We start from the raw sequence: 10,561 nt of genomic DNA, 5'->3' as shown, positions 1-10,561 counted from the left end.
AAAAGAAAACAAGGCAGAGTACCAGAGTGAAACGGGAGAGCGGACTAACAAGACACCTCTGAGGCAGTGACATCTGTGTTGGGCCTGAAAAGGAGCCAGCTGTAACAGGATCTGGGGGACAGCACTCGGGAGGGGAACCATTAAAAGAAAAGCCATCAAGTCAGAGCAGGATGGCATCAGTAACAGTCCAGCAGAAAGGAGATGACACAGTGGGGAGTGCTGATAGGAAGGAGAGTAAGGGATGGTGGAGCTGGCCATGCAGAAAGCCCAAGTCCCAGACTCAGCAGGCATGCAGAGCTGAGGGTAGCAGTGGGCCCTAGGCCTAGAATGACAAAGCAGCCAGGCACTTAGTAAGATACAGACAATGATGGGGGTAGGAGCCATTGTGAGATGGTGCAGCAGGCCCCAAAAGACCCCAAGAACTCACTGGCCAGGCAGCCTAGCTGACCCAGAGGCCCTAACTTAAAGGAATATGGTACAGAAGAATATGCCTGTGGTCTTCCTCTGACCTCCTCATGTATAGGCCCACACCCCGAGACTTACAAAAAGGCAATATGGCCAAGAGTCTTAACACCTCTTTCAGTGAAACTTCAGTATGTGTTAGCATCCTGTCTAAGCTCCACCCACAGGTACCTGTCAACAGCCAGGTATGCCTGACTCACTATAAAAGGGCTGCTTGCCCCTCTTCTCTCCCTTGCTCTCCTGTCTTCTTGTTCTGCTCTGTCCCCCTGCCCCTCTCTACTCCTCTACTCTTCTCTGCCTTTCCCTGCCTCTACTACCCTCTTAACTCCCCTCCCCATTCCCTGAATAAACTCTATTCTATACTACATCATCGTATAACTGGTCCCTCGGGGAAGGGATACTTTGGCTTGACCCACCACATCTCCCACCTCTCTTTATCTTTTGTTTTGTTTTGTTTTGTTTTTCGAGACAGGGTTTCTCTGTATAGCTCTGGCTGTCCTGGAACTCACTCTGCAGACCAGGCTGGCCTTGAACTCAGAAATCTGCCTGCCTCTGCCTCCCAAGTGCTGGAATTAAAGGCATGCGCCACCACCACCCAGCTCTCTTTATCTTTTTATAAGCACATCATTGGTGCCAAAATCTGGGATTTAGAAACTCTGCAGGTTTACATCACCCCTGCTACAACGTGGAGATCCACACTCGCTAGCCAAAATTTCAAAGACATGGTAAGCTCCCTTCCCCCACTGGTCAGAGTAAACGTCCACATGGTCCCAGGGAGAGTTCTTGAGCTCAGAGCTACCCCTGTGCTGCCCTTGAGGAGACATTCAGTCTTTCACTGACCCTTGTTCTAGGACTCTTTCCCTTGGGTGAGACTTCTCCTTTTGAGACAGTTTTATTCTTGCAGTTGAAAATCCTGGGCCACACCAATGATGTGTTTATAAAAAGATAAAAAGAGAAGGAATATATTCTATGGACATATGGTGAGGTATGGGGGATGGGGGTGCCTCCATGGGCCCATGCCAAAGCATCCCTTCCCCCTGAAGGACCAGCCACACAACAGTATAGTATAGAATAGAGTTTATTCAGGGCATGGGGAGGGGAGTTAAGAGGGTAGTAGAGGCAGAGAAAGGCAGACAGAGAAAATAGAGGAGTAGAGGCCGGCCATGAGCTTGTGGAGAGAGGGGGAAGGGAGTGAGGAGAGAGTGGGGAAGGGAAGCAGGGAAAGGGGGGGCAAGAGACCAACAGGGCAAGTGAGTGAGGAGGGGGCAAGCAGCCCCTTTCATAGTAGATCAGGTCTACCTCGCTGCTGCCAGGTAACTGTAGGGCAGAGCATACCTCGCTGCTGCCAGGTAACTGTGGGGTGGAGTTTAGACAGAATGCTAACAGGGAAGTTTAATCTAAGACATTTGATGCCATAGCCTTGAGAAGTAAGTGGTAAGGGCTTGCCAAAGCCTCAGGGGGCTGCTCAGCACTCTGGGTGTTAATGGGCAGGAACAGGTTTGTGCCTCTGCTTGGAAGAAGTGGCCAGATACACAATGCATTGAGCCCCCATCTCTGAGGATGGCAGAGGCAGAATTCAGCCAACTCCCAGAAGGACTTAGCAGGCTGATGTACACCTGGATGTGGGGAGGGGAGGTTAAGCTGAGGATTAGCTTGGCTAGGCGTCTCACACAGCTGTGTAGATGCCAGCCACTACTGGGAACCGAGGAAGCTCTCTGTTAGTCTGGTGTCCTGTACCTGCAGTTCATTCTAGAGTTGCCCTGCAGAGCATAAGTTATGAATCTCATTCTCCACTCTACTCACTCTCTACCAGGAGCAACTTGAGTCCACAGGCAAAGGAGACATCGCACCCAAGGCAGAATCAAGCCAACAGTAATGATACTAACCACAGCTGCAAGAGTCAGGAATCAGCATCTTCCTCCTATGTCCCCAATTTGCAAATGAGGAAAACAGAAACTAAGATACCCAAGTGCACACAGCAGAAGGTGAGGGAATACACATTGCCTTCCCTCCATCTTCTTCTACCTTGCTGCCCACAGCCAGCACACATCTGGGCACTGCACATTTAAGAGGAGTCTGCAGGACTACCAAGGGACATAAAAGTACTCCAGCAGTACCTCTGGGAGGTCCCATCTCTGGCATAAGGACAAGCAGTCCACTGAGGTGGCCCTTATTTGTGCATCTGAGAACTCACGTTTAATATAGCCTGAGAGCAGTACAACAGGCACCACCATTCTCAGCCTGGGCTGCTTGGGAAACTGCAGACGGTGAAGCACCAGGGCCAATCCTGGAGGCTTCTCAGAGGTGGTGTGAAAGACAGACATAGGAGAGAAGGCACACACAGATAACCAGACCCACAAAAGGAGTTGTGGAGAATAGCCCTGTGTGCTGCTTCTACTTCACCAGATTCAGACTAGAGAGCCACTGAAGCCTTGAAGCAAGGCTCCAGTCAGGGACAGGAATCAGACCCGGGATGTCCACTTCCTAGCTCACACAAACTAGTGCAAGTTCAGTAAGCTGGTTACTTTTCTCATCACTGTGACAAAACAATAGATAATGGCAATTTAAGGGAGGCAGTTTATGTGAGAGAACACAGACTGACAGGAAAGGCCTGGCCAACCCTGGCCAGCAGCAGTTGCTCAGCAGCAAGAGAAGTTAAGGGGGACCTGGGGGTGTGACTCAGGGGTACAGAGCTTGCCCAGCATGCATAAGGTCCTAGGTTCCATGCCAACACCTGAGCCCCTGAGTATAAACGCCCATGTCCTCATCCTCAACCTACCTGTGATTTCACACTGTTTTGGAGGTCAATTATAAATGCACTACTTACTTCCTGCCCCCAAACAGTGGGAAGCCTTTTTGCTTCCTGCCTAATGGCTTTCTCCATAAAGCAGAAGAGATCAGACACCAAATAGGGCTTTCTAAAAGCCATTAGCACCCAAGAGACAATAGTCAATAGAAGATTACTGTCCTGCTGACCATCCCAAAGCACCCCATCCACCCCTACCCCACCAAGTCCATTAGTCCATTCTCCCTCCCTCCCTCCTTCCCTCCATGCCTCCCTCCCTCTCCCCCCCTCCACATGTCCACTGCAGCTCCCAAGTAAGGAGAATGGACTGATGGAGTGTCTTCCTGCGCAGCCCACCTAGAGGGCCACACTACAACACTTAAAGGCCTCTGGGTTTTACTCCACATCATCAGCTCTGGGGACTAAGAAAGCCACAAGAAAACTTCCACCTCCCAGAGGAGCCTCCCCAAGGGCTCTGTTCTTCCATCCTTTCTGGACCAGGTGAAGAGTGACTTCTGGAAAGAATTCCATCACCTGGGCAGTTAGGCAATGATCACAAAGGCCTGAATGAGCCTGCCTCAAAGACTATTAGCTTTCTATAACTAGCATGGGAGACAACCAGGCTGTCCCTGAACACAAGGATCCCAGCTAGTGTGAGACATCTCAGAAAAACATGGGGAGGCCAAGAATTTCCATCAAGCTTAATAAGATCAGCTCAGGAACTTTGAGAAGGTCATGGAACACTTGCCCCTCCAGAAGGGAGAGGCTAATTAACATTCCTCAGACCACGGGGTGAGAAACTACCTGTGGGTGGGGACACATTCTGCAGGGTGGACCTTTGCCCACCTTCAAACAAGGGAAGTCCTTGCCACCTCATTCCCTGAAGACCAATCAGTTTAAAAAGTCACACTGTTTTGCTAATCACAACAGACTTGGTCCTGGGCTTTTCTAATGATAATCTCACTGCCCTCAAATGGGGCTTACCACCCACACAAACAGCGGTCTGAGTCTGCTACTGAGGCAGGTCTCTTTCACCTGCTAATTACTACGTCCTGGGCTCACCTCAGCCCTGTGCTCAGGAACAGTCTCTGGCTCTTAGCCGGAGCTGCCCCCTAGTGGCAGGCTAAGCTGTATTTCCATGCACAGACAGCCATGAAATTGCACTATTACAAATCTCTGAACCAAATACATTCACTCCTGAGATTCAGTTCTCACTTCTGATTAGCATAGTGCAACAAGCTGCAATCAGCCAGGGCAGGAATGGAGAGTGAAGAGTGGGCTCAACAGGAGCTGGACTAGGAGAGACTGAGGGCAGGGCCTGAAGTGCAGACACACACCAGTGGATGTGTATGAGGTGGGGTGGGGGTAGGAAGGCAAGCCTCACTCAAGTGACACTCGTGAGTTCCCATGTGCTTGCCTGGGGCATGCTAGGCTCTGGGTTCATGCCCTGAGGATAAAGAAATGGTGACCAGGAACTAGCTAGAAGTTTTGGTTTTTTGTTTTGTTTTGTTTTGTTTTTTAAGTGGACAACACAGGACGTGAAGTTAGCTATAACCACAGTAAGTGCTGCTGTCATGATTAGAGTCTGCAGGCCTCCACAATCTCACTGTTTTGAGTACATTTTCCCCAGCCTGTGGTGCAAGGTAGGAATGCTGGGAACTTGGAGACTGGGGGAATCTAGCTAGCAGCGGAGAGCCACAAGGGGCAGGTCTTTAAAAGCAATACACTTTCCTGTGCTGTCCACACTTCTGGCCCCTGACTTACCCACCACCACCACCATGCACATCCACAGTCACACCCTCTCTGCTGTGATGTCTGGGGCCCTCCAAACCCAGGGACTAGAGCAAGCCTGCTGTTCCCCTCGTCAGCAGGGAGAAAAATATTCAATCCAACTGTAAAGAAAAGTCTGCTAGAACCAACTCTGTTCAGTTTGGGACTTAGGAGGAATCAGGAAGCCAGTTCCCATTTCATCAGGAATGGGACAGCTGGCTCTAACAAAGCAACCCAGACCTGGAGGATCTCTCTTCATCCTCAGAAGTAAACGTGGAGGTGTTCCCCTCCCTTTGTGGGCAATTACACAGTAAGCACACTGTCAAATTTTCTATTAAAAAAAATGCTGAATTCTGTTGCTTTTTGAATTGTTAAAAGGGGAAGCACAGAGGAAGGGACCTCCAATTATTTATGTTAAAATCTGCAAAAATAAGAAATATTTTTACATCTAATTGTGCATGACACTTTACTAGAACATTCCCTAGTAAGAACTCTCCCAGCAGCTCAAGCTTTTAGCCAGAGGTAGCCATGGCTAACAGTCAAAGCTGAGGAGGTAGGAGGACAAGACGGCAACAGATTGCCTTCTGTCTGTCTCCCTGTCATACTGCCTGATTACATGAAACCACATTAAAAACATTTTAAAGCTACATTTAAACGTTCACCGCAAAGACTAAGAGCAAAAGGCAACCCTCAGGAAGGAGCCTCTGGACTGCCGCACTGCTGTAGGGAACCCAGAGAGGAGCTACAAAGAAGGCTCAGGAAGAACACGCTCCAGTCCCGGAGATGAAGTGAGCGGCCTCTTTCTTTCTCTCTTCCTTCCTTCCTTCCTTTCTTCCTTTCTTTCTTTCATTTTATTGGCTATTTTCTTTATTTGCACTTCAAATGTTATTCCCTTTCCTGGTCTCCCTCCCTCTTGGAAATACCTTATCACATCCTCCCTCGCGTGCTTCTATGAAGGTGTTCCTCTAACCACCCATCCACTCCCACCTCCCCACCCTCAATTCCCCATACACTGTCGAATCTACCTAGCCTTCATAGGACCAAAGACTCTCCTTCCATTGATGCCTGACAAGGCCATCCTCTGCTACATATGCAGCTGGAGCCATGTGTACTATTTTGTTGATGGCTTAGTCCCTGGGAGTTCTGGGGGGTCTGGTTGGCTGATATTGTTGTTCTTCTTATGGGGTTGCAAACCCCTTCAACTTCTTCAGTCCTTTCTCTAACTCCTCTATTAGGGACCCAGTGTTTGCAGTCCAACGGTTGTCTGCAAACATTGCCTCTGTATTTGTAAGGCTCTGGCAGGGCCTCTCAGGAGACAGCTATATCAGGCTCCTGTCAGCAAGCACTTCTGGGCATCCTCAATAGTTTCTGGATTTGACAACTGTATATGGGATGAATCCCCAGGTGGGACAGTCTCTGGATGGCCTTTCCTTCCATCTCTGCTCAACACTTTATTTCCATTATTTGCTCCTGTGAGTATTTTGTGTCCTTCTAAGAAGGACCGAAGCACCCAAACTTTGGTCCTCCTTTTTATTGAGCTTCATGTGGTCTGTGAATTGTATCCTGGTTATTTGCAGCTTTTGAGCTAATGCTGAAACTTATAGAGGAGAAAGTGGAGAAGGGCCTTGAACATATGGGTACAGAGGAAAAATTTCTGAACAGAACACCAATGGCTTATGCTGTAAGATCAAGAATCGACAAATGGGGCCTTATAAAATTACAAAGCTTCTATAAGGCAAAGGACACTGTTAATAGAACAAAAAGCCAACCAACAGATTTAGAAAAGATCTTTACCAATCCTACATCCGATAGAGGGCTAATGTCCAATGTATACAAAGAACTCAAGAAGTTAGACTCCAGAGAACCACATAACTCTATTAAAAATGGGGTACAGAGCTAAACAAAGAATTCTCAACTGAGGAATATCGAATGGCCAAGAAGCACCTAAAGAAATGTTCAACATCCTTAGTCATCAGGGAAATGTAAATCAAAACAACACTGAGATTCTACCTCACACCAGTCAGAATGGTTAAGATCAAAACCTCAGATGATAGCAGATGCTGTTGAGGATGTGGAGAAAGAGGAACACTCCTCCATTGCTGGTGGGATTGCAAGCTGGTACAACAACTCTGGAAATCAGTTTGGCGGTTCCTCAGAAAATTAGACATAGTACTACCTGAGGACCAAGCTATACCACCCCTGGACATATACCTAGAAGATGCTCCAATATGTAATAAGGACACATGTTCCACTATGTTCATAGCAGCCTTATTTATAATAGCCAGAAGCTGGAAACAACCCAGATGCCCCTCAACAGAGGAATGGATACAGAAAATGTGGAACATTTACACAATGTAGTACTACTCAGCTATTAAAAATGATGAATTCATGAAATTCTTAGGGAAATGGGTAGAACTAGAAAATATTATCCTGAGTGAAGTAACCCAATCACAAAAGAATACACATGGTATGCACTCTCTAATAAGTGGATATTAGCCCAAAAGCTCCAAATAACCAGGAGCAGCCTCTTTCAAAGTCATTGTCCTTGACTGCAAACAGCCCCAAGAAAAGGAAGGAAAAGGCCACAGTAAGGGGTATGACCACCAAGACATTCTGTGGCAGTCACAGATCACCAAAGGCAGGCTGGTGGCAACGAAGAGCACTCCTGCTCTTCAGGGACTGCCCGGACAATCAGCAGGCAGGCACACCCACACAGAACCACTGCTAGGTGCACAACCTTATTCCTAATTTAGCCTGTCACCTCCCAGAAGCTGAGGAAACTGCAGCCCTGGCTCACTGCAGCTGTGGGGCTAAGCAAGTGACATACAGAAGACAGAAGAATTTGGGGCACAGAAGACATGAAAAATTAACAAATGTGCACACACACATAGAGACATACACACCACTATTAAAGTAAATCTTAGGAGCTGGAGGGGCAGCTCAACATTTAACAGAGCATCAAACCCTTGCAGAGGGCCCAAGTTCAGTTCCCAATACTCACATTAGGCCACTCATGTTCACCCCTCACTCCACCTTCAGGGGGTCCAACATTCTCTTCTGGCCTCCATAAGCAACTATACTCATGTATATACACACATAATTTAAAAAATAAACAAATTAAGTCTAAAGTAAATATTGTCTGTTATGAATCACTGGAGCTGTACTATGTGTGAGCTACATTCACCTCAGCTTATTGCAGCGATCAACAAAGTTGTGACTGGTACAGGTCAGACTCTCTATGGAGAACACACTCTAGGAAAAGCCTAAGAGAAGCCCTATTGGCCACCAAAATTCAGAGAAAGGAAGACATGGACACATGGCTGCATAGCTAGGAAAGGTGTCCACTTTCTTCTCCACGGCAGCAGAGGAAAGCCTTGGCATGACTGTATCTGCGTACCCTCCTTCCTGGGTTGTAAATGAGCTCTTGGTCAGAGTGAGGGGCACGGTGATGCACACATGACATCAGCAAAAGAAGGAGAATCTACCACACTGCTATCTGCAGTGCATCTAAGTCTAAACTGCTGTGTTGAGATTACGGAGACAAGGGTGGACACAAACAACTGCCCAACCAACAATGGCTGAGGATCTAGGACAGACACACTAGGCACTGGGGACATAGCAGTGGCCAAGCACAATTGACATCAAAGAGAGGAAGGAAGTCTATGGTCAGGGAGAATAGAGGATTGTACAAGAGGAGACAATACCACAAAATTCAAAAGGAATGTAGGAAGAGAAAGCAAATGGGGAAGAAGGCACAGGGTGCTTTGAGGGCTAAGAATATTCTTCGCTCAGAGGTCTGTGGGTACCAGTTACAGGCAGAAGAAATGGTACAGACAGTGAGCAGGAAGCAGGCAGGAATAGGTCAGGTGTACAGGTCAGGGAAAGGATTGAAGTGCTATGGGCTGATTTACGTTTAAAGGGCAACATCAGAACCAACTCAAGCAGACTCACTGTGAAACTTCAAACACAGTCAGTATCACGAGATGCTTGCTAACTTTACTACTGACGATATAGTAGCATGGAATATGATTACACAGATTTTTTTCTGTTTGCTTCTGTTTTAATAGTAGTAGGAATTGAATTCAGAGCCTTAAATATTCTGAGAAAGCATTGTATCATTGGCCTCCATTTCCACCCTGCTCACTAGGGTCTTCCTTAAATCCTTACTAGTTTTCATATGTAACTAGCAGGATGGCTCAATAGGTTAGAATACTTGTCACCAGAGCCTGGGGATGCACAAGGTAGAAGAAAAAAACTGACTCCAAGAAGTTATCCTTTGATCTCTATTTACATGTCACACATGCATGTGCCACCATACATGTATGCACCACATATACATGCATCACACATATGTGGACCACACATGCATGTACCAGCCACCATAAATGGATATACCAAATATACACTTATGACATGTACACCTGCAAAAAAGTAAGTATAATAAAACATTTCTCATTCAGCAAGGTTTGTCGGTGCACACCTTTAATCCCCGTACTCGGCAGGCAGAGGCAGCCACATCGCTGTGAGTTCAAGGACAATTGGGTCTACATAGTAAGTTTCAGGTCAACCAGAGCTATTTAATGAAACCATGTCTCAAATTCATGTGTCACCGATAATTTAAAGGCAATATATTTAGGTTGTTCTTTAGGTTCTTGTTATGGTTTGAATCTGCAGAGTCCCTCAAAAGCTCATGTTCTGAACGTTTATTCCCAGCTGGTAGTGCTGTTTTCAGGAGGCTATGGAATCTTTAAGAGGAAGAACCAGGATGCTGGAAGGGAATTAGGGACAGGCCTCTGAAAGTTTGAGCCCAGTTGTTCTCTGCTTCTTGGCCAGCTGCCACAGGCTTCTGCTGTGCAGACAGAACTTGTTTGCCACTCCTCTCTTGCCACACAACCACAATTCTCTAAAACCCAAATAAGCCTTTCTGCCTTTAGCTCTCTGTCAGGGATTTGGCCAAAGCAATGCGAAAATAACTAATGTGGTTCTCCAGCCAAAAACAAAACCAAACAAAAAATAGGCAAAACCAGAGCAATGACAACCTAGGTAAAAGCAGATACGGCAGACAGAGCCACAGAGACTTGGTAAGCCAACCCATCCGAATGTGCTTGAGAAAGGTCAAGCAGTAGGGAGAACTATTAAATTCTGGGGGTTAGGGATACAGCTCCTTAGAAGAGAGCTTACCTACCACGTACAGGTCCCAGTCTCAATACCCAGCATCCAGTACTCTCCAAGTATTTAAGAAAAATAAAAATAAAAAAGCCTTCCGGTCTGTCTGGGATGGGATCCAGAGCAGACCTTGGGTGCAAGCTCTGCAGCCAGTCCCACAACACCCAGAGGAAGCTCTACTCCCAGGCTCTGACACACCCAGGATCAGAGGTGAGCAGGAACCAACATCTGTCCCAACACTGGGAGTAACTGGGACCACTGGGACCAGCGGGACCAGGCACACAGGAACTCCACCAGCCCTGTGAGTCAATCCTTCCAGTCTGTCTGGGTTAGTGTTCTGAGCAGACCTTGGGCACAAGCTCTGCAGCCAGTTCCACA

At 47.3% G+C, this 10,561-nt stretch overlaps 1 protein-coding gene across 1 annotated transcript in view; it reads right to left on the bottom strand.

Moving 5' to 3' along the window:
* The window catches only part of Snx29 (sorting nexin 29), a 460,893-nt gene that overhangs the window by 309,378 nt on the left and 140,954 nt on the right, over positions 1–10,561 (bottom strand). The window lies entirely within an intron of this gene.

Source organism: Mastomys coucha, unplaced genomic scaffold (genome assembly GCF_008632895.1).
Source record: "Mastomys coucha isolate ucsf_1 unplaced genomic scaffold, UCSF_Mcou_1 pScaffold12, whole genome shotgun sequence".
NCBI lineage: Eukaryota > Metazoa > Chordata > Mammalia > Rodentia > Muridae > Mastomys > Mastomys coucha.
This window is presented reverse-complemented; position numbering and strand designations above follow the sequence as displayed.